The sequence below is a fragment of the Micromys minutus genome, assembly GCF_963924665.1.
Source record: "Micromys minutus genome assembly, chromosome: 1".
In the NCBI taxonomy this organism is placed as follows: Eukaryota; Metazoa; Chordata; class Mammalia; order Rodentia; family Muridae; genus Micromys; species Micromys minutus.
Window position 1 is genome coordinate 48,704,762 of NC_137969.1, and position 24,819 is coordinate 48,729,580.

The window sequence follows — 24,819 nt, forward strand, 5'->3', positions numbered from 1 at the left end:
CACTACCACCCATCCCCACACAAGTAAACAATCATAATAGAGTTCTTTAAAAACATAGAATGAGAGGATGATTTTTCAAACCCTAAAAACTATGGTCTAAAAATTCAATTGGGCTGAGATATATATGCTGAAGGAATATATCACAGTGCACCTCAATGCAAATCCTGCACTGCAGTGTCTCAGTAAAAGAGGGAAAGACAGTGATTTTGACTTGCTGTGCAAGACAGCACTTTTTCTTGGCACTAAGAACCCTAGTTTGAACAAGACTCAAACATTTATGTCACACAGATGTGTCTGGCCACAGTTAATGTGAACATGTCACTTGATTCCCCGTACAGAATATTGAAAGCTCTGAGGCAGATCCAGGGAGCCTTTCTTCCTGAAACACAAGTCCTCACACAGCACTCACGGCAACACTGTAGCTCTCACATGGACACAACACTGAAATCAAAACCTAATATACAGTCCCACTCAGTGTATGTCACATAACATGTGACAAAGAATATGTTCCACAATACAGAGGAAAGGAGCCACATATGTCCCATACATCCACACAATACAAACAACTGCAAGATTGCTTAAGAACAATAGCAAATTGTAAAAACTTAAATACTATATAAAGAAAAATTTTCAGTTGTTGTTTGACTTAACTCCAATTTCACCCAATCACTGAAAGTCCAAAACCACTTATAGGCTACCTAGAGCCACTGAAGGAACTGGGAGAATGTTCCTAGGGTGGGAAAAAGGGTAGTTATTTGGAAGTAAATTTATGTTTATATAGCCTACCCACAGTAATCTAATAATTTTCAGTAGCTACATTCAAAGAGTTAAGTGTAAATCTACTTTTAATATATATTCCATTCAACTCCCAATGTGGCCAAAGTAATATTTCGCTAAGTAATTAACGTAAAAATTTTACTTTTGATATGCCTTTGAAACCTGTTGTCCTCTTCCACTGAGCACAATTCTGTTTAACTACCCACATTTCAAGAGCTCTCAGCAGCCACATGTGGCCAAGAGTTATCATCTTGGATTCATCGTCTCCTTTGAAGGTTAACAGGATTGGCTGGCTCTCACTGTACTGGACCATGGGTCTGCATGATAGCGTGGGTCTCCGCGTTAGACTGTGTCCAGATGTGAGAGGAGAATGAGATGGATCAAACAGGCAACATGTCCCAAGCTGTAGTGTGTATCGAGTTTACCAATAATCAATACTTCACAGTTCTGTCTGGACTCTCCTCTTGTTTAAAAAATGATTTCCTTTACAACTGAAGCGTAGAGGATAAGAAGTTCATCAACTTTCTTCTTTGGACAAGACCAGCCTTCTGCTGGATCATGGAGTACCTATACTTAAGTGTAGTCTTCATCCTACTTTGAGACACAAAGTGAGGTGAGCTTAAGCTGGTCTGTCTAGACTGATCCTGACTCAAGCATTCCTCTCACTCCTCAGTACAGTCTGCAGCCCACTTAGCTTTCATTTCCTTCTGCCATCCCAAGACCATGCCAAAGTCGAACTCAATGATCTTTCTCCAAGTTTCCACAGCAAACACCATATGCTCTTATACCCCAGTTTTCTTTCTCATTGTGACTTTTACCCCACAGTATTCTCAAGAGGCTGTATTGTTCCTTTTCCTTAACCAGATAGTGAGATCCTAGAATGTGTCTCAATGTTCTTTTGTCCACAGCATGTAGTGTCAAATAAGTACTCAGTTAAGGTTCACCAAGGTACAATGTCAAACACATACGGAAAGTATAATCAAGTCCATGTAGTTAAAGCATACTTAGTAAATGTGTCTAAGACATCATATCTTAACCAAAATGCATTTGAAATGCAACAATTCCATATCTTCTCCCAGGCTACTGTGCTGAATGTGGAGATTCAGGAAATGTTCTCAAACATGGCATTTAAAGCAAGGGTAAAGATTTCCTCAAAAAAATATATGACTGCACCTCATCTGTGGAAGTTGTTTAAGCAGACTGTGATCCAGAAGGTCAGGAGTGCAGCCCAAGAATCAGCATTTTTAATAAACTCTCAAGTGGCACTACTGGTCCAAGGACCGCACTTTAAATAGGAAGGACTACGGTCCAGCAGTCAGGAGACCTGAAATTCAGTGGTAACTGGTGTTGTACGGATGGAGCCCATTTCTCTTAATACTGTCGGATCTGCTTGCTCAGGTCTTAAATTGCCTGCAAGAGTAGAGTAAATGATTTCTGTATGATCTATAAGCTCCAAGCTCCACCATGTTGCTATTCTGTCAGTCTACAGAGGACTGTAAAGAGCACAGCAGGACCTGCTCACTGGACTCATCTGGCATTACTTTCACTGCCCAGCCCAGTCAATTATTTTGGAGTGTTTGCAGGTGAGGTCCTGACATCCTTTTAAACTTCCAGTGCCAAGAACTGTACACTGCTAACATCGTGTGTTGATGATTAACTCAACTGACTAATGTCAGTGAGGTCATGAATAAGTAAATCTGAAAACAATACAAGTTGTTGTTGGCTCTAGGAAATAGCACAAAACTACTGTGAAATACTACTTATAACACACACACACACAACATACATACACACACCATATACATAAACACAGACATACATGCTACACCACACTCACAACACATACATACTACACCATACACAACACATACATACACAAACCATATCACACCTTATACCACACGCCACACACACATACATACCACACCACACCATAGACCAGACACACACACACAAACACACACACACACACAAACACACATACACACCGTTACATACCACAGTATACACCATACACCACATATTATACACAAGTACACATGTGCTCACATGCATGCATACACACATGCACTGTATCCCAGACGTTGTACTGCATACCTAAACCCAGGAGAAAAGTTAAGCCAGCATCAGAACAAGTCTCCACCTGCTGCTTGTCCAAATTTTGCGGAAGCTACTGGGTATTTTGGAATTCCAGAGGGAGTTCTATCATAAGCTTTTGAAAATTACTTTCGGGTGGATCCCAAGGTGAGGCAGCCTCTGAATAATCTTTTCTTCAATCCCTGCTCCTCCATTTGACCTTGTATTTCCTCCCATAAGTGTTTGTTCCCCCTTCTAAGAAGGACTGAGACATCCAAATTTTGCCCCCCCCCACACTTTTTTTTTTTTTTTTTTTTTTTTTTTTTTGAGCTTCTAAGGTCTGTGAATTGTTTCTTGGTTATTCAGAGCTTTCTGGGGCTAGTATCCAATTAGCACCTTGGGATCCACCCCATATGCAGCCACCAAACCCAAGCACTATGGCTGATGCCAAGAAGTACTTACTGGCAGGAGCCAGATATAAATGCCTCTTCAGGGGCTCTGCAAGAGTCATGCAGATACAGCTCAGCATGCTTGCAGCTAACCATGGGACTGAACATTGGGACCTCAATGAAGGTGCTAGAGAAAGGACGAAAGGAGCTGAAAGGGTTTCCAAGTCACTGTAAGACCAATGTTATCAACCAACAAAACTCTCCACAGCTCCCATGGATTAAAATGCCAACCACTGAGCACACATTGAGAGACCCATGGCTACAGTTGCATATGAAGCTGAAGATAGCAGTGTCTGGCATCAATGTGAGAAGAAGCCTTTGGTCCAGGGAGGGTACATTTTCCCAATATAGGGGAATGCCAAGGCACTGAGGTGGAGAGGGTGAGAGAGGGTGCACCTTTGTGGAGACAAGTGGACAGGGAAACAAGTGGAGAAAGAGAGAGGAGGGGGAAGGGGATAACATTTGAAATGTAAATATAGAGAGTTTCTAATAAGAAAGAAAGAAAAAAGGAAGGAAGGAAGGAAGGAAGGAAGGAAGGAAGGAAGGAAGGAAGGAAGGAAGGAAGAAAGGAAGAAAATTACCTTTGGAAACCTAAAATGGTTAAATGAAAAAGTCCAGATACTTTTCAATGGTGCCTCGTTGGTTTTGAAGTCTTTCAACACTGGATACCTTTCTGAAATGAACTGGGGAAACCTCCAGTCTCCCAGCCAGGCAGCTTTGGGTCTAAGCTGGTTTTCTCTGTCTGTCCCTTGCTGCAGGAATAAAAAGATGAGCTAGTTGTTTTCATCCTTAGTAGATGCCCTGGAGTAGAAGTCACTGATAAAAGACAAATCCATTTCCCTTACAGTGTTCGCTTCGGTCAAAGTTCTCTATTGTTTTACAAACACAGCCACTCAAAACTGGAGGGGCCACAAGAGAAACATTCAAGGTTTTGAGGCATAAGGGAAAACTGACATCCTGTTCTTCAAAGATGCTGAAACATGACAGAGATGATTAAGCTTACAGTGTATGAAATCAGAGCTAATATTTTGAGGGGGGAATACTACAAGCTAAAAGAGTTTGAAAGAGTTGAGAGGCAAAAGATACCTCACTTCCAGCTGGGACAGGCAAATGGAAACCTAAATATAGGCAAGAAAGGTTTCACCTACACCTTCAAGGGTGGCAGAGATTGGATAATTAGCCCAGAAAAGAAGACTCTATCTATGATCAAGAACACGAATGCAGAAACTCACAAGATGAATGAGTAATGAGGGCAGACATGGGAAAGCCTGAAGCCGACCAGGGAATGAGTTCCTAACATCCAGACTCAGATCCAAGGGGCGAAGGCCTAGGAACAAAGCAAAGGCAGCAGGCGAAGGGTGTGGCTTCTGCTCTATGAACTCAAATAAAGTGCATACACATGGAACTGCAGAAGCTAAGAGCTGACAAAAATAGGGTCTGTGGGGCCAGAATGCAAGTCCCCGAGGGTTTAGCTGAAGACTTCTTCCAAGTTTCACTACATTTAATGGGGGATCGGTAGAACGGGTTTGATTGTCATTTTGTGTGACACTCAAGTCTGTGCTCCAGAAAACATATTTTGAAGCCAAATAGAGCATAAAAGAGAGTGGAAGAGAGGTCAACTGGGCTGAAGCAGAGAGATGTTCCTGAGCCATAGAACTAGAAAGGGGAAACCCAGAGAAATGCTGAGCCCTATGTGCAAGGAGAACTCTGTGGAGAATTGAGTCTTGGAGGTGAGGAAGTCAATCCACCTACCCCCAATCCCTGACAGGAACTCTGGATCACTCCTTCAAGTGAAAGCTACTTACTGTCGCACCATTGGTAGTCACCTAATGTCTTCATTAGGTGGCGGAACACAGTTGGCCCATGTGCAGGGCCAGTGACATGAAGACTATGGAGGACGAACGAGACGCTTTTCACCCTTTTGTTTGTCTCAGTCACCTACTCTCCCTCTGATTCTCCAGTAGAATGAAGCTTCGGAGTTCTGATTGCTAATACAAGTTCTCTGGTCTTTATCTATCTTTCCTCATTTAGCAGTAACATCTCTGTTACTCACAAACTTTCAACTGTGGAATTTTTGTTTCACTCTCTGCTTCTGCAGATACCCAAATGAGAATCATCAGGAGACAAACAAGATTAGTTAAGAATAATGACCCCAAAAGGTGTCCATATCCTTATAACCCATCAACAGAAAGCCTTATACACCAAACTTACAATACGCTAATGACACTTTGAATTGTAATGACTATGAAACTGAGAGACAATCCTCACCTATCCAAGTGTGGTCAATTTAATATTGTAAATATTTACTTGCAGTGAGCCTTTACCATCTAAACTTAGGGATACAGGACATGGAGAGGTGGTTAAAAAGATGCAATATTGCTACATTGCTGGCTCTGAAGACAGCAGACAGGTAGCAGGAGCCAAGAAATGTAGATGATCTTTGGAAAGCTGACTTGTATGGTCCTCAGAAACAACTGCTGCCCCAGTGATACTTTAGCTTAAGTACAATGAAACAGATGTTAAGAGTCCTAATCTACAAAGCTGAATAAATGTGCTTTGTCTTAAGCCACAACATTTATAGTAACTTTCTATAAAGTGATAAAAATGGATAGATACATTATTGTTAACTTATGGGTAACTAAAATTTCTAGTAATCATAAAAACTGAAAGGATTCATTTTTTTCAGATATGCATTTAAATTTTCAAAACACTGAGTTCCATATACTCTTGACTGTGTGTCTTAGGGTCAAGAAGCCTCTTTTATATAAGCTACATTTTTCAATACAGTACTAAATGGTTTAAAATTTGCTGCTTTTGCTTTGTTAGCTAGGGAGCTATCATAATTAAATGGATTAGGTTAAATTTCACACAATGCCCAGAAGAAGTCATTAAAGAAGTGTGGTGCTGAGAAGAAGGGTGGAGGAGGGCGTCATTGTCCAAACTCAGACTGATTTCCAATGTTTTGTTTTCCCACAGCTATTTGTACATGCTTTCATCTGGAACGGGTGGCTCCGTGACAAACAGATTCTAGAACTATATTCCTAAATGTTAAAACCTCACCAAATCTTGACAACACACCAAGGGCTTAATGTAGTAACTTTGACATGCTAATGCTACATAGGCTAAAGTCACTTTTGGTGCCTTACTGGAAATAAGAAATCCTGGATCCATGGTTTCATTAGGGCATACAGTTGCTGTCAAATTATATGCATTTAGAATGTTGTGTTGTGATTGTATACTGCAATCTCACAGTTGTATCGGGTTGCTATACTAACAGCTACTGTCCTTTCTTCCATCTACCCAATCTTTGCAGTCATGCTGGCTTCACCTCTGTCTATGAATCATGCACAGCAGAAACATTATTCCCTTGAGAAAGCTGGGTTCTCTCAAGGTTGGGTTTGTTGCTTCTAAATAACTGCAAGTATCCAGCAGTAAGAACAAAGCCCTCATGCCAAAGTTCCCTGACACCTTCTGAATTCCATCTTCCTGATTCCATCTCCCTGGCTCTGAACTGGTGTCCTTGTGGTAATGGAGCACAAGCCCAAGAAAAGCTGGGGCCTTAGCCTCTCAGCTCAGTTATTAACCCCTGAGCTGGACCACATCCCCTCCTCCAGAGGCTGTGCTAAGTCCCTGGTGCTGCGTGTCCATCTCTGAGAAGCAGCTTTGTGTCAGTGATGGTTGGAGCACTGCTCCTCTGAACCCTGTCTTCTGCTGCGTTGTGATGAGTTGGGCAGACTGAAGACTGGGAAGGGAATCGCTTTTCAGCTCCATATTATTTTTCACAGCCTTCCTCCAAGCTCACCACAAAACCAGCAATTACTTAAAAATTGCATTTTAAATTAAGCTAAATTCATATTTTCAAATCTATCCGCAGATTGCCAAATACCCTGCTTTTGTTTCTCTTTTCCAAACAAAATACATATACTTAATAAGCTGTCGCCACCGAAGTTTCAGCAGCTTCTTTACACTTACACACAAGTCTGAGAATGCTTTATGGGCTACTGCTCCAGTGCTGTCATTGTGATGGCAGAGCAGGACAGTAAGCATCGTTCTTGTCTCTGCTGGGCAGCAAGCAGATATTTCAGCGGAAGGTCTGCAGAGAGTACATCCTCTAACCTTGCAAGGTTGACACCAGATCCCCAAAGAAAAATAAATCCCCCAAATATCAAGATAATTTGTGGAAGGGCTGTATTTCCACACATACATATTTTGGCAGGGTTTAAGAAAATGAAATAAATGTAAAGCAAGCATTAAGAACTTTGAACTTTCAAGTCAGCTTGAGCTCGAACAGTTCATAATAAAAACTAATCTGTTTACCCTAGAGCTTGGTGAGCTGGGCAGACCCTGTCGTGTGGTTGTGTGCCCCTGAACGGCTAAAGATGACTCAAGAGGATTACCTGTTGGTGAAGACTTTTAATGCTAACAAATGTGGCTGCTTTTGAAGGCAGGTGCTCCCACAGATTTTATTTGCTTTGGAGTTTTTAGCGCACCTAATGCTATTTTTATTCTGTTTTAACTAAGATGGTGTTTTCTCTGAAACTTGGTCCCGTGACTGAGGTTTGTTTCCAGCTACAGTGACTTTTGATAACACCCTCGTGGGACATTCTTGTTTAAAATGATCTACCATAGGGTTCTGAAAATCCTCTTCTTCCTTGCTCTGCTTTCTTTCTGCCTGCACCCTTAACCCTTCAGCCAGGTCATGGGCTGTCACTGAAAAACATAGCAGCCTTCCATAATCTGGAGCACAATCCTTGGCTTTTGATCACACTTCTTAGTCTGGGTTTTAAAGATACAAAAGTATCCTCACTCTCTTTAAGTTAGAGAAACTTTCAAACTGTACCCATGCAATCAAGTGAAGGGTTAAGAGGCAGATAAATGACTTCAGAATTGTCTACACCCCAAAAGGAGGGCTTTCAAGCTAAGTAGTGAGTCGGTGTCTGGTAGAGCTTCCTTCTGAAAGCCTCAGATTCTTTGGTTCGAATGTATTTCTGTTTGCAGCAGTCCCTATCAGCCAGCCTCTTCAGTTCCAGTGAAGTTCCATCTGAAACACCGTATACGCCTCTTAATTAATTGTGTGACTGAGTGGATAAATTTTAACTTTCTCTAGTGATTTCTCCAGAATTACTAATATATTAATTGCCAACCGCTGAGATTAAAGAATGATTACCGATGATTCCCAAATCAGCAGGATTACAATGACCTTGGAATGTGTTACAAACTTCAAAAAAGCCAGAGGGAGGGCAAAAAAGAATATACTCTGTGGACTTAATAATGCAGTCTGTAGATTGATTCTAAGATGTGCCAATCACAAAAAATATTCCTCAGAAGGCACCAAGATTGTCATGTTCTTGAGGGCAAAGCCTCGGCTTTGAGTGTTCCTAGCTAGCAGCCCTACAAGCCTTCAGTGGAGGTCTGGATGCCATGATTTACTGTGACTATAACAGAAGGATAAGAGGGTGGAGGTGCTGATGATGATCAAGAACCCTTAACATGCGCATGTCATGTGTGTTTCCTCTTTATGGTGGGGCCTCTTAGTGTGTGTATCCTTCTGCATGTTGTAAATTCTTTAGCCAGACAGTTTTGCAACCTCAACTCACAAATGTATTGAATATCTTTTATTTTTTTATAGAAGGATCTAGCTAACCTTTTGGTTAAAAGGAGCTAAAACCATAATGAATATTGATTAACATTGAGAGCAAAAAAGTAAACACAAAAACAATTCCTAAGTCCGGGATCCAGATTAACAATGTGCTAATAGCCCATAATGAAGACAGAGCCATAAGTTAATCAACCCATTAAGTTGAGATCAGAAGTGTCAACTCAAGTAGTCTACTAATTTACTGACCCTTAATGGGTCAGCAAGATCTATAATCCCAAGGCTGATCTTTTTGCCTCCACTAATGTCACTTTAGAAGCCAAAGCACTTCCTCCAGGATGACGATCTCTGACCCAGTGTGGGCAGGAAGTCAACATAAAATCCATTTTTGAGAAGGAGTTCAGGGCTACTGAGTAATGGAATCTCGAGCTAACTAGTGTGTGAAGTGTCTGGTAGAAGCTACTTACGAAGCGCCAGCTTTATTTTCCATATGTCCACACAACTGTGAAAAATAAACATGTACGGTCCTCATTGAGCTGCCGTCTCGAGTTAGCTAAGGCTTGTCACTGGGTCCCTTCCTGTCCCTTTCTGGGAAAGTAAATCTTAGTTTTGGAAATGTCCATTGGCAAAAAATCAATAAAATAAAATAAAATAGCTGAGAAGCAACACGGTGAGGTGAAGGACCAAGTCTGTCAGCGAATCATGGGGAGGTGAATTTGGCTTTGTCAACAAGGAACTGATTTGGGCTGAAAGCATAGATGGTGTGTGTTGCCTTACTCAACCTTCATGTGGTTTTTCAAGTTAATCTATTAAATGAGTATCAATTAGCATATTTTCCAATTTTCAAGAGAAAAGAGAGGGAAAAAATAGACTATGTCTCATTCCAGATGGCCCATTGAGAGGTGTAATAAAAATTATGATTAAAGCCTTTATGGCCTGGGAGCATAGCATCTTAATGGTTGAGCACTTGTCTAGTACGCACAAGGCCCTGGGTTCAATCCCCAGCAAAAATAACTGATTAATTCCATTGGATCCCATTTGTAAAAAAGCCATATGTGATTGCAGTGATAATACAAGACTATTTTAATGTCATTAGCATTTTCTTTCAGTATGCTAAAGCAATCCACTGTACCATGATCTGCAGGGTAACCTGTCAGCAGTGAGGTGTCAGACTCAAAAAAATGCATGTAAGCAAACGGGCTGCCATTCTCTGCCCCACAGACACCTTCTGCTGTCACCCACCCCCCCAAACAGGACAAAGATAGGTACAAGATTAACTAAGGTCCTGAAAAGGCCGAACAAGAGAAAGAAAAAAGGCAAAAAACTGGACGCGCTAAACATTAAATGGGGTCTGTGAACACGAAAATTGAGATCTCCTTGACAGACCCAAGGATTGCTTTTTATTTCTACACAGGAGATATGTCAGCTATATGTGCTTGACGGATTCCTTAACGAAACCCTCTTTTCTGAGAACACAGAGAACCCCTCTGTTGTGGGTGACATCGCCCTGTATGTTCTCATACGTGTCGCCTTTGTTTTCCTATCTTCTAAAAGGACTGCGCCAACATCCTCACAAAGACACTAGCCAAAGAGCCTGGGCAGGAGCAAGAGTTCTGTCCCATAGGGAAAGTCAGCCCTGGGGCCACAAAGGGGAAGGTGCAGAATCATGCCTCCGGTGGCCTGCGGGAGGTGACAGCTGGCACCGACTCCCGCCCTAGGCCAGTTTGGGGGACGCAGGGGAACTAGGGGAACCGAAGAGGCCTTAGCAGAGGCGGGAGGCGGGGATCAGACCGGGGGAAGCCCGCAGTGGGGGCGGCGGGCCGCGGGGTGCAGGCACCCTGCTCGCACCGGCGGCTCCGGGACCGCGGCTCCGGGGGGCGGGGGCGGCGGGGGCGGCGGGGGCGGGCGATGCCCTGCGGGGGCGGGGGCCCGGGGTGCCCGCGGTCGCTGGGCCTCGTCGCGGCGGCGCCAGCTGCGCGGGGCGGAGGCGGGGGCGGCGCGGGGGCGCGGGCGGCGGGAGCGAGCGCGGAGGCCGCGTGGCGCCGCGTCACTTACCGGCCAGGGCGCGGGGCGGTCGCCGAGTCCTCGGGGCGCGCAGCCGGGTGTGCTCGCTCCGCCATGATTGCTTTGTTTCGCTAATTGAACCCGCGCTCGTCCCGCGCTCGCGCTCCCCGCTGCCCGGTCCCCGCGCTCGCTCTCTCTCTCGCTCGCTCGCTCGCTCGCGCCGATTTGTCTGTCTTTCCCCCTCGGTCCGTCCGGCTGCGGCTAGCTATGGAAGGCGAAGCTGCGGGTGCACGGTGCGGGGAGTGCTGCGGTGGCTTTGTAAATACAGGTGAGGCGATCCCCAAATCTCGGCAGAGGTGCACTTGCTGGAGAAGAGGGGGGTGGGCGTCTCGCCCTCCCCCACGCAGGAGAGTAGCCTTCGTAGAAAGTGCCAGAACAGACATCTCTCCTCACCCCTTTCTTCCCGCCAAATTCTCAGCCACCCAAGTTCCCTGGCATATGTGGACTTGGTAGAAACAATAGGTTCGAAATTTACTTCGAAAACCTCAAATATAAATGATGTCTGGCTGTGGAAGGGCTGCTGAAGAGACACCGCCACACCAAGGGGCACATGGTCACTCGGGTTGACCGTCTGCAGTCACTTCAATTCCACCAAGAAAACAGAATTCAAACTAGACCATGGGAAGTTCCACAGGAGCAGGGCTCAGCTTGCCCTTTGTAAAAGTACTAATAATGCCTGTAACACTATTGCCCAAGTGTAGAATGAGCTTAAAACTTGAACATATGTTAGTCTGGGAGGAAAGACTTAAGCCCCTGTTCCATTTCTGGTTAAAAGTTCATTGAATAGTAGTTTTGACTGTAGTTAATACAGACATTATTTGGGTTAGATTGATAATGTGATTAAGGGAATCTGAAATATATATTTCTAGGTTTGTGGTCCTCCCTGAAAAGGTTAGTCTTCCACCTCCACTTCTGTTGATATTACCATGCTGAATGCTTCATTAAGGACAGTTGAAAGGTACCCATATCTTACCATAAAATCCACCTTTTATGTTATTCTTGAACTAGTCTCATTACAAAACGTTATTGAGGGCCCATGTTTCTTTTTGTGTATAGAGGACTGAAAAAGAGTAATATCACCTATACATTTGGATCAGATGTTTACAGGTAACATACAGATTGTGTGGGGAGAGAGGCCACTGTATCCAATCAATGAATAATGTGTGTTTATGTGGTTAGTCGAGTTCCATGACCTAGCCCAATGATTAATCAATAGGCGGGTAAGCATTCTTAAAAAGTAAAGTGGATAAAATCACATGGAGAAGAAAGGAGAAGGACCCAAGTGCACATTATTCTAATCTATTCTTTCAGAAAGATTCGTCCAAAGTTGGAATTACTTTTCTGCTTCAAGTGATAATCCTTATCTGTCTCAGACCAATTTTGCCTGTTTCCCCAAATTCTCCCTTAAATCTGACCTTAGGAAACAGCTTCATGCTCACTTCCTCTCCCCCAAGGAACTTTATTCTCTTGGTGTCATGTGAAATGCTTGAACTTCAAAATCATTGAGAACTGGACTGATACGCTATGTACATGGAAGAAGGTTTGTACTTCACAAAGGCTGATCCTAAGGCATCATGATGTTAGAAATTAGTTAACTAATTAATTAATTGCATTGCCACCTTGTTTCCCGTCTACACTAAGGTTGATTTCCTGTATCACTGTCTCTGAACCAAGGTGTGTTTTGGTCGTTGAAAGGAGACAAATAAGTTAAACCCATTCTAGACTTTCAAGTCCCCTTCACTACACAGGGCTGGAGGACAGAGCGGCGGGTGTGTTTTTCTATCCGTGTGAGGGAAGAGCAGTCTCTACAGCTGTTAAGATGTTACTTGCACACCACACATGCACTGGACATATGTTGGAAACCTTTAGAACAGTTACAGAGCTAGATTCTTCTGTTAGGGACTTGGACTATCATTGGTGCTCCCACCTGATACACGTCTTTAGGTCTTCCCAACCGGTCTGCTTGTGGAAATTGTTCAAACCTCTAGGAAGTGTGATGCACACAAAAGCTTGACAAGGACCTCTCCATGGGGCTTAGTCCTCTTGGAATCCTACTGCTGAGGGCTAAGCAAGTCTAAACTAACCTGCTAGAGAGATGTGCGGTGAGGAGGAGAACCAAGGAATTGCAGCCCAGCAGAGGGCTGAATGCAGAGGCAGGAGAGTTCCCAGGTACCACTACATGATGCAGAATAAGTTGTCCAGTGAACTCATGAAGACGTGACCACAAATCACTGTTTCAGAACACCAAGTTTTAGGCTCATCTGTTATGCAGTAATTGCTGATGACAGCTCTCATCCATTTCAAGACATGAAGATGAGGTCAGGACCTGCGGGCAGATTGAGGGAAGGTCAGGAAATGGTGGCCGGGCTTTGTACAAGGATCTCATCCATACCGATCCTTACACTCATGAGCTAACAGCTATGCTGGGGAGTAGACCTAAGTCATCCCGTTAGAATTAAGAACTGTGGGGTGTTCTGACATGCTAACCTAATGGGACATCTCTATCAACACAAGGCACTAGGATGATCCAGAAACAAAGGCTGGTAAAATTATAATACCCAGAGCTGCAGGAAGACTGCTTCAGACCAGGGTGCTCTGGCCATTAGGTGACATTACACTCATGAACTCTCATTTTGGAGAAGAGAGGTGTGCACCACACCTCACCTCAGTCTGAGGAATAGACAGGTGACTGCTGGTGAAGTGGGGGTCATTTTCTTTAAAGATGAGGCTGTGTTGTTGGGCATGCCTCCTTGGATGGCCCCACACGCACGAACTGGGCTCCATGGATTATTTTAAAAAAATAGTGTGTGTTTTTATTTTTTATTTATTTGAACATTTTAATAATAACATGTATTTGTATCAAAGACATGTAATTGGACCTAAGACTAGCTGGCAGGAGGAATGGGTGAGAAATAAACAAAAATACATTGTATGGATTATGAAATTCTCAAAGATTAATATTTTTCTTCAAAACAGAATCTTGACTAGGGAAGTATAATAGCCAGAAATTTCCTTACTGCAGAAGCATAAGTTCAGTTTCTCCACATCCACAATCATAGCTGTCTAGGAGTGCATCCTGCATGGAACATGTCTGAGACAGTAAGGAGCATGTGTGTAGACTCGCCGGTCTGGTACGTGTGCTGTTCACAGAGGAAACAAGCAGGTATAAACACACCTGGGGAATCCAAACTCTCTCTGGTGCTGTTGTGAGCCTAGATTTCTTTTTTAAAACCATTTTTCTTCTTTTGATTTTAACTTATTTTTAATTTTTTATTTTAGGTTCACTGTTGTTTTGCCTCCATGTATGTCTGTGAGAAAGTGTCAGAAGCCTTGGAAATGGAGTTGCAGAAAGATATGAGCTGAAATTCGGATACTGGGAATAGAACCAGGGTTCTATGGAAGAGCAGCTAGTGCTATTAAACAGTGACCCATCTCTCCAGCCTTTTACCTAAATTTTTTTAAAAAATAGTCTTTGTAACAATGAGTTTAATGTCTCTATTTTGTCTCTAGCTGGTATGCAGTATCTTAATTTTAACAGTTTTGGGGTCAAACATATCACAAGTGAATGTGCCTGTCTAAATGAAGTCAGGGACATTGTGAAAAGGAGCATCCCACACAAACCTTTGCCTAGCAGAAGTGGGAGGGCCCTTGTACAGTCACATGGCACCCAGGAGTCTAAGTGTGCCAGAAGGGTCCAGCACTGTCTAACTGGCATGAGACACACATGCATGTTGACAAAAATGTTGTTATATTAATGCGGTTAAGGTAGAGTGCTTTGGCTTTGTAAATATGTTGAATTTGTAAATACATGTATTTTGATGAGAATATGAAATCTGTAGTCACATTCAGGATTGCTTGAATTCATCTTTTCAAGACAAAACATTGCTTATATTCTCAAGATTGGAAAATATATTCTTTGGCATGTTAAAACATTGACTCTCTTGCCATTGGCTTACAAATAACTGATGGGGGAAGGGTGAATGCATGTATGTGTTTAGTGTGTGTGGTGTGATGTGTGTGTGTGTGTGTGTGTGTGTGTGTGTGTTTATATCAGCTGAGAACACAATAAGGTAACCAAGTTTCAATGGTCTAGACTCTGATGCCTAAATCATACCCAAATCCCACAATAACCCTACTGCTGAATTATCAGTAGCTTCCATGTGTTGGTTTCACGTTTGTATATTCCTTCGTTTCAGGTTGCTCATCTCTTCTCATTCTTCCTTATCTGAAAAATGTCCTAGTGCAAACGGGTAGTTTGAAACCCATGATTCAATCCCAGGCCCCTGATTGTCAACACAGTGCTGGTTACTTAATAAGAGATCTACCTAAATATTGCTTATAATCTTCTGTTAACCTTAAACACATGTATGTTGGCTTTTCTAGGGCTATTTGTGGCTGGTCTCTGCTGGGTTTTTACCCTTCCCACCCCTCCTTCATTTCACTGGCCACAGGGGATAGAAGAGAGAGAAAGAAGGAGAGAGCCCTTAATCTAATTTCTTTCCTTTTGTTTCTTATTCGAACATGACTACTAACAGACTTCAAACAAACCCCTGAATAACCAACAACCAACAGCCTATCAGGGGTTTAGAGCCTCTGAAAAACTCCCAGAATTCTGTCACACGATCTCGGAAACTACCTGCAGCTGGCAAAATCATCTCTGCTGGAGCAGAAGGCAAATGGTCGTCAGGCTGTTTTGGACAGTTGGAAGTACCCGCATGTTCTCATACCTGACATCCAAACAAAAATACATTCCTAGAATGTTTCTGTGTTTTTTAAAGACACAAAAATTCCAAAGTTGTCACTGCCATTCTCAGCTGGAGTCTTGGAGAATGAGCTTCCAAGTGATGCACTGGATAGAGGTGGCTGATGTGTGACAGGGTGACAGGGATATTTCAGTGTCCTAGCAGTCACTCTTCGAACCCTGCCTATGACTAAGTGGTAGTGTTGTGTCTCTGTAGCTTAAGTGTAGCCTTTCTCAAAGATGATCCTATTAAGCCATTTCTCTGAAAAAACATAGGCATGTGGTCAGTGTTTCCTTCCAAAATATACCCAGTGGGGGCCAACTGAATCCCTCTTCCACTGTGCCTTCCACTTGCATAGAAGGTTCTCAGGAAGTAAATTCAGTCTCAGAAAAAATCAGGGTCTGGCTGGAAAAAGATGAATTTTCAACTTCTAGCTGCAGAAAGATGAATTTTTCAAGTCCCAGAAGAATAAAACTTGGAAAAGCCATGTTTTCTGTAGTTTCTAGAATGCCTGTGGACACTGTAGGCAGCAGTGTTATGAAGGGATCAGAATCTCCTAACTCAGTTCCATCAGCCATTATTTCCTGGAAAACTGCACCTACAGCATCCACGGCAAACGCAGAGCAAAGCCTTGCAGGACCTGACAGCGCTGCTCCTCCACTTGGCTCCGGTCGCCAGGGAACACGAATCCCCCGCTCCCAGCCAGGCACTTCTTGGAATAGGCACAGCATCAGCTATAGGCACAGCTGCTGCTGTACTCGATGGTCCCAGAACCCAGGCACGACTCGTGGAGCAGCCAAATGAGTGTGCTCCCAGACGCCGCTACCTTGCTCACTTTTTATATCTTGAAATATTAAAATAAGCCCAAAGTGTCTTTAAAATTTAAAATTTAATTATACCCTTTGGAATCCATGTTTTGGAAAGAATTTTTCCTCTTAAATAAACCAATAGTTGGAACACATTCATGTATACACAATATATATGTATATTAAATGTGCTTAGAAAACACCATTTACTATAGTATTTGGTTTAGCAAGGAAAATGGAGAAATCCACAGCTTCACACTTCCATGTGCTTTTGGAAAGATTTTCAAAATATAGCTAGTAAGCATTTGTCTGTTCAGTGATGCATGCCCTTGTTTGTAAAGCAAATCTTATCTCTGAGTAGTGACCTGTGGGGCTAGAGAGATGAAAATGACTTCCCTAGTTAGATTCTTATATTGTGTTTCTGGTAAAGAAGTTCTGTGCTTCTCTGTGCAGAATAATAAATACCATCTTAGGAGACAGTGGTTACAACAATGGTTGTTCCCTTGCCAAAATTTAAAAAAAAAAAAAAAAGGTGAGGGAAGAAAAAAGGTAACAAAGGTATTTTAAATTGTACTTTTATCATGATAGGGAGATTTCAAATAATTTGGCTAATTTTACTTAATAACTACTGAGAATTAACTTTGCTATTTAATGCAATCAGTAGCTGAATAGAACATAAATCCAAGAACTAAGCACTAGGGAAGGCGTGTAACAGATAATGTTGCAAGATTTGTAATTTTGCTGGATAGAAAAGGGAGACCCAAAGGAAATTAAATGCTGCTGTTCTCCAATAAGTGATTAGGTATTCTTATTTCTTAAGACTATCCAACAAAGTCAATACTTTATAACATGTTTTTTTGGTGATTTATGAAAACTACAATGAATATTTTATGTTTTCTACATAAACACTTTTTTTTCTATCTCTACTGTTTTTTTTTCCCAAAACATTGAAGCACACTGTTACTTTATCTTATTTTCATAGATTATTTGAAAACATAAATTGTACTTTTAATGTTTCTGTGTTATAAATGTCTTACAAACTTGCTTCATTTAATAAAGGCATTTAGCTTTGCAGTTGCACTTGAAAAATAGGTAAGCCCGATCAAACTTCACTAGCTCTGGTGTAGCCGTCCTTCAGGAAGCAGCGTGAAGTCCAGTGTAATCCAGCTGTTGCTAGCAGCACCACTCTGTGATACTGGTGGAAAATAGCAACCCTGAAACATGAAGCACCACACAAAGAAATTATTATAAAGGTTTGTTCATTTCCCAGGGTTCGGCTCAGATTGAACCAACTGGTGCAGAAGCATGAACTAGAGAAAGCTGTGTAAGCGATCTCAGGTGTCCAGCTATTTCTGACTCCCCGCTCCCTCCAGTTTTTCCCTTTGGGTGGCACGAAAACACAAATAAAAGCAACTAGCATCTTAAAATAAAGTGAGACATTTTAGAAAGACTTTCTCCTAAGATAAAGACTTTTACCTACTGCCACTTATAAATTATTTTCAACTACCATTAAAATAAATTATGCTAACCTAACCTATGAGGAGACAATAATACTTTAAAAGGTCTACATGGTCAATTACTGCTTATCATGGATGGTATCCTTGGATCCTCGGGAAAGAAGTGCAGCTATAGACAGGAACTCTCTCAGTAGGCATTGTTATCCCTGACTCATGCTTTGGGTTCCGCCCAACTTTTCCTTCTTACCAACATTAACAAGGAGAACAGAAGCTGGTTAGCCATTCAGAGGGATCTGCATCTCCTCTTTCGGCCTCATTAATCATTGAAAAATAGGAAAGCATCAAATCCTCAGAGCCCTCCCACATATGTGGAGAACAAGGATGGGGACTGGATCTGGAGTCACTGTTAACTTTCCTGTTCCTGTGAACCGCTTTCAAATTTTACCCCATCTTTTTTAGATGTTTGGAGAAAAGTGAAGCCAATAAAATCTCAGCAGTCACTTGGGCAACAGACATCATCCTGTGACTCTGTTTCGGCATATTTCAATCATGATTAGTCATCATAGTGTCAGCCCCATTGTTTACTTACATTATAATAACACTAATTAAATATATAGGCATACATATTAAAGTCTCCAAAGTTTTCAAATGAATGCCCCATCTCGTGAAAGTCTGATACTAAGCATCTTAAAATATGTATTTAGACATATTTGAATATATTAAGATGATACATCATTTAATTTATATATAATTGTTTACATATATACAAATGAATGTATTTGCATAGTAAATAAATAGCTTATACAGTATAAATAATGAATTAATTATACATACATAAAATAGATTTAAATTGTATGTTATATTTAATACATGGTATTTTATTCATGCGGATGCTACTCTACTAATAAATTATGCATTATTCAAAATCTAAAGTGAATCTTTAAAAATAAGATAAAGAGTAAATAACAATTTTATTACAATTTTAATTTTATCCTATTCATTAATGATAAATTAATACCTTTTTCAGATATTTTGAGAGTAAATACTCTGTCTCTATATTCTGAATCTGTCAGTCAAGGCTAAGATGGAAATAGAAGGCTGCTAAGAATTCTTTCTTAAAAAGAGAACTTAGTGCCAAGGAATTATACAAAGGAAACAGGAGAGCCAAGAACCACGGCAGTAAAGGAAGGAAGATGCTTAGAAGTTACAGGTACAGGCACCTAGCACACCTAAGCCAGAGGCAGAAATGAGAAGACAGACCTGGGGGGGAGCAGACTGTGGGACAAAAAGTCCCCAAAGGTCTGCAGTGTCCTGCCAGAAGCTTCCATCAGCAGACCAAGACCAGGCTTGTGCTGATATGCAGGAGGCACAGGCTACAGGGTCACCTCTGCTGTCATTCAGAGCAAAGCAGCCCTCAGGTGAGAATGGAAATAAACTCCCTCTACTTGCTAAATGCCCCATCCTCAGATTTTTACACCATGACACATCTTCATTCACCTGGCAGGGATGCTGTTCTTTCTTTCCTTCCCTTATATAGCCATTAAGAACTCTGCCAGCTACTCCATAAACACTCATGGTGTTTCAACAACATGCAGTGTGCTGTGCCTTTAGAAATAACCTTATTCCCCCTACCTTTCTGCAGATTGCTGGGAATTCTGTATGCTTTCAACTTAAAATTTTTTGTTTCTAGGCAGATGTTAAGCACATGCTCTGTGACTGAGCTATATTTCTACCCCTTACCTTAATTTATTTGCCCATAAATATAGATTGAGTATGTAAGCTTGAGTAGTATTGATCAAGATTTGAAGACATAGCATTCCTGGAAGAAATCTTCCCTCATACCTTGCCTCTGCCATTGCCTGGCTGTAGGTAGTTGACTCAGCTTCCCCATCTGTTTCCTGTGGTGATAATAATATGGACCTTATAAGTAAATTCAATTACATATATAATATGCATACACATGTGCATGTGCATTGTATATACACATACCCACAAACATACATATGCATACATATGAACATGCATACAAACCTTCATCTTTGAGATTAAACCCAGTTTCCTACAGCCACTCACCTAAAAATTGGCCGTGGTAAGAGTAAATTCCTGTCCTTGTGTATTGAGGCCATTCTTACCCTTCCTGCTGTTTTCTATTCCTTTCACAAACAAGATCCCTAGTCCTTTCTGTTTCTTCCTCCCTTCTCGGAATACCTTTTCGATGTCTAAGGAGTCTCAGGAGTCAAGCTTGTGTTATCAAGAGCTCTTTGTGATTTATGAAGCAGGTTGAGGATGTTTTCAGAACAATTCTTGCAATGTCCAGAATCCCTTTAGAGTATAAATACCTCAAGTTCACATGTCTTGAAAGTTCCCTGAACACTAAGAAAGTGTTTTCCCCTATTTTTATGCTTCCTTCTTACTTTAAGTCTTGCTTATTTGTTTGAACCTAAGATAAGGAATTTCAGCCACAGGCTGGACAGATGGTGCAGCTGTCAAGAACATATCCAGATTTCCAGTTCCATTCCCTGCATTCACGTGGGTCTAACTGCAGTTCTAGGAGATGTGATTCCTTCTTCTTGACTCTGCACATGACACGCAGACCTGCAGGAATGTGATACTCTCACATGCACCACACAATAAATTTAAAACAGTGAACGTTTAAAAGTTTTGCTGTACAAAAGTGTAAACAACTGAGGATTGTACTTACATGGAGCACCAGCATTTAGGCATTTGAGTTTTAATTATACTAGGAATTATCACATAGACAATTGAGGATTTTACTCACACAAAATGCTGGCAGCTAGAATTTAATTAAGCTAGGAATTTCCAGCCACAGACCAGCGGAGTAAGAGAGGAATTTTGTAGAACTTGGGCCCTGAAATGGTGCAAAGCTCAATTCAATGTGCTTGCAAGGTCTCAGTGTTCTTACCAGCAAATCCTGTGTCTGGGTATTAATATCTCTATGTAGCTCCCTTTATGCTAAAATATTTTTTTCAGAAATGATGGCATGTGACTTATTGAATTAGTTCAGAGAAATAGTATAGCCTTTCACTTTCTACTGGAAATGAATCCCTTTGACCAGTTGTGGCAGAAACTCTCTCAGTCTGTGTGGAGCTGGACAGTCTGAGGGACTACAACCCTGTCAATAGGCCAGTCTACCTTATCACAGAGTGACTATCTAGAGATATCCAGACAGCTGATCCTCAACTCTAGTCAAATTTTTAGGTGGTATCAGGGTCATTTGACATCTTGTCTCAAACCTTGGGAATCCCCAAGCCACAAATGTATAAGGTATCTTTTGTTCTTTAGGTCTGTAAAATTTACTACAGTTTTTCTATTTTATCCACAACATTTTGTGCTCTCAATATCTCTCTCTCTCTCTCTCTCTCTCTCTCTCTCTCTCTCTCTCTCTCTCTCTCTCTCTCTCTCTCTCTCTCTCAATCTCTCTCTCTCTCAATCTCTCTCTCTCTCACTCTCTCTCTCAATCTCTCTCTGTCTCAATCTCTCTCTCTCTCAATCTCTCTCTCTCTCTCTCTCTCTCTCTCTCTCTCTCTCTCTCTCTCTCTCTCTCTCATCTATATTTTTAGAAAAATCATCCCAGTATGAGAGCTCGTTCAGCTTCGCATATCCTCCTGACTGGTGTGCTTTTGATCATTGCAGAGCACTCGGCATTAGCTCACAATAAGTGGTGGTACCCAGGCCCATACTCTTCCTCATTGCTAAGCTCTATTCACCTGTGTGATGACCAGAAAGGTGATAGGTAGACAAAGAAGAAACTGAACACTGGCCACCTACTACAAAGAAGTTATAGTACTCTGATGTAAAGTGGCTGTTTTCTCAGAAGTCTGCTACTGTTCTTATTTCATTACGAATGAACATGGCATATCATCATCAATTTTATCTCTATTAATGGACTAGGACCTAATGATTCTGAGCTGAAGTTGTAAATGTACTAGTTTGTAGCCCAAAACAGTAACTGTCATTTCTCTGCACTTCAGGTAGGTAGAAAAGGAAGTGATCGAAGTCTGTGGGTCCCGCTTGGGCCACTAGTGTATGTTTGATCTTTTCTATACATCAGGCTCTTTCTGGAGGTGAATATAACAGGATAACGCTTGCCCCCTTCTATTTTCCAATTTACACTTCACATGACTTCATTATTGAAATGCAATTAGGCTACTAAAGGGTTCATTAAGGGAGCCCATTAAATATATACATATATTTTTACCATCCATGATATTAACTTAGCTATGTGCCAACATTCTAGTACCTTAATCAAATTTCTCAAATTAGTAACACTTTAATAATGATAGGTTCCTTTTAAGTATTGCATAAACCTCAAATAACTCATCTGTGAATGCTAGGATTTATTAACCAGACTTTCCACCACTTGCCCTTAATGCTGCCTTTATGTAGGTAAAAGCTCTCTCTGCTGTGAACTTTCAAAGTTATGTCTCTAGAACATTTATTTCAGTTGTAGTTGAATGATGAACCATAATATTCATCAACATTGTCTCCCCTCTAGATGGGACAATCTTTAGTTCATTATTCTATCCTGGTATTTAGAATATAAAACTTCACATAGAACAACAACATGCCACTCCAAACTGTTTAAATTTGTTTTCATTTTGTACCTATTTGAGAGGAATATTTTGAGTCAGGTCGCTTAGATGGTAAGTCACTCCTTGACCTCTGGAAGAATTAAGTTAAGTTAGTACCTATGATGGTTGTGGTCTCACAGGCATAGACTACTGAAGCCCTTTGTCTCCAGGTCTGTGATCCTTGCTCTTATCTTACAGCAGCAGTGTTGACAGCACATGCAGATAGGAGTGTTAAAAGAACACAATAAATGATTTGGACACATAGTCCCTATAACTTAAGACTCTATTTTGAATGTCAGTCCCTTTAACTAAAGAAGATGATTTATGTTTTGTATTTATTTTATTATTCAAAGCAATTTTAGTTAAAATTTATTTTGATTATATTCTTTCCCTATACTAAGTCCTTCCATAGTTTCTCCCCTTTTCTACCTACCCACCTTTATGTTTTTTTCTCAAAAAACAAACAAAAAACTAATACAACAGCAAAATCACCAAAATAAAGGAAATAAAACACTTTGCAAGAGAAAGGAATGAAGGAGGAGGAGGAGGAGAAGACACTATAACCAAATAAAAGTCCCCCCTTCTCAAAATATTCTCATACGAAATTTTGAGGCTTGAGGAGGCCTTTGAAGTAAGAAAAGTTTTCTAAGAATCATGTGAATGGGAAGTTGAACCAAGGGTAGAAGCATTATTTTAACATAATTAAACTTAAATTTCATTTTTCCAAATATTAAGAAATGTGGGAAATGAGACATTTATCTTAGTACTATACAATTTTTTCCCCCTTTTCAATTCCAGAGCCCTAATGAGTAGATTTGGGTAAATAGGAACTATGTCTGCATGACCATAAAACTATAGGTTTTTTTTTTTTTTTTGTCTCCTTCAAAAGTAAGAATCTTTGCTTAGAAAATTGTATTCACTCACTTATATTTTGTGGATTTTCTCAAGTGTCAATTTCCTGAAGAGTATAACTCTATTAAAATACATTTGCCTGTGGCCATGCCATCTTTAAGTTTTCCTTAATTTGCATGCACTTCATAGCTCAATGAAAAATCTAAAGTGTCTGACACAAAGTCTATACATACAATATTTTTGATTGACAGTCAAGTTTATTATGCATTGATGTGACGTCATATTTATGTATAACACACAATGACTTATGACTGACAACTGAGCAATGATAGAGCTCTGGGTTCTTCTATACACCTTTTTTAACAAGGCAAACTAAAATATCCAGGTAATTGGGTGATTTTTTTCAGTTTTTATGCGAATTGCTTAGCATGAGGTATGGGAAAAAATGTGATGAGGTAGTGTCCCATTCTTTACTTATTTTTAGTGCCAAAATGTCTTATTTTGTCTCAGTATAAATTCATATATTTCACCTCCTTTTTTCTTTTGTTAACTTTAGGTGGCAAAACTTTGTAATTTCAATATTCAATGATTGATTTTAAGAATAGGCATAATTTACCACTTGCCTTCAGAATATATGCAAGATCCTGGTGAGAGAAAATCTTGATGCCATTTCATATTTTGGTTTCATGATAAAGCTCATTCACCAGGCACATACAAATACAGCAAGGTGCACCCAAGTGAATCTACCAACAAGTGTTTAAGAGCACTTGCCACGGTGTTGGTACTCACTCAGAAATCACTAATCAAAGTCTGAGCACAAGAAGTTCTTAGGGAGACCCACCAAGTAATCAATACCTAAGGGATAAACGATTGAGAGAACGAAGAATGTGGTCTGTGCTGAGACATGAAAGCTTGTTCTGAGCTATGCTGGACCAGCCAGCAGCTCAGGCAGCTTCACAGACTTACTACCGAGTACCTTTAACTGGAGTGTGAAGCAGAGTGCTGCCCAGGTCTACCGTCTGACTTTACAGGGCCAGATGGGCAGAGGTAGCAAGATTTGTCCTGAGCCTGGAAACTGGATGTTAAAGCCGAAGAGGACATGAATAACTGACTGAGGATGCTCATGCCAAAGAGAAAGCCTTTTTCAATAAGAAATGTGTGTTGTACCACCGTCACACAAACAAGCTGGCCGAAGGAAAGACGGGAACAAAAAAAAAATGGAAAAGAGAATAAAGGAAAGGCCATCAAGAGATCACTTCTCCTTGGGAGCCATCCCATCTGCAGACACCAAACCCCAACACTATTACTAATGCCAAGAAGTGCTTGCTGACAGGAGTCTGATATGGCTGTTCCCTCAGAAGTTCTACCAGCACCTGACCAGTACAGATGCAGACACAGCAAACCATTG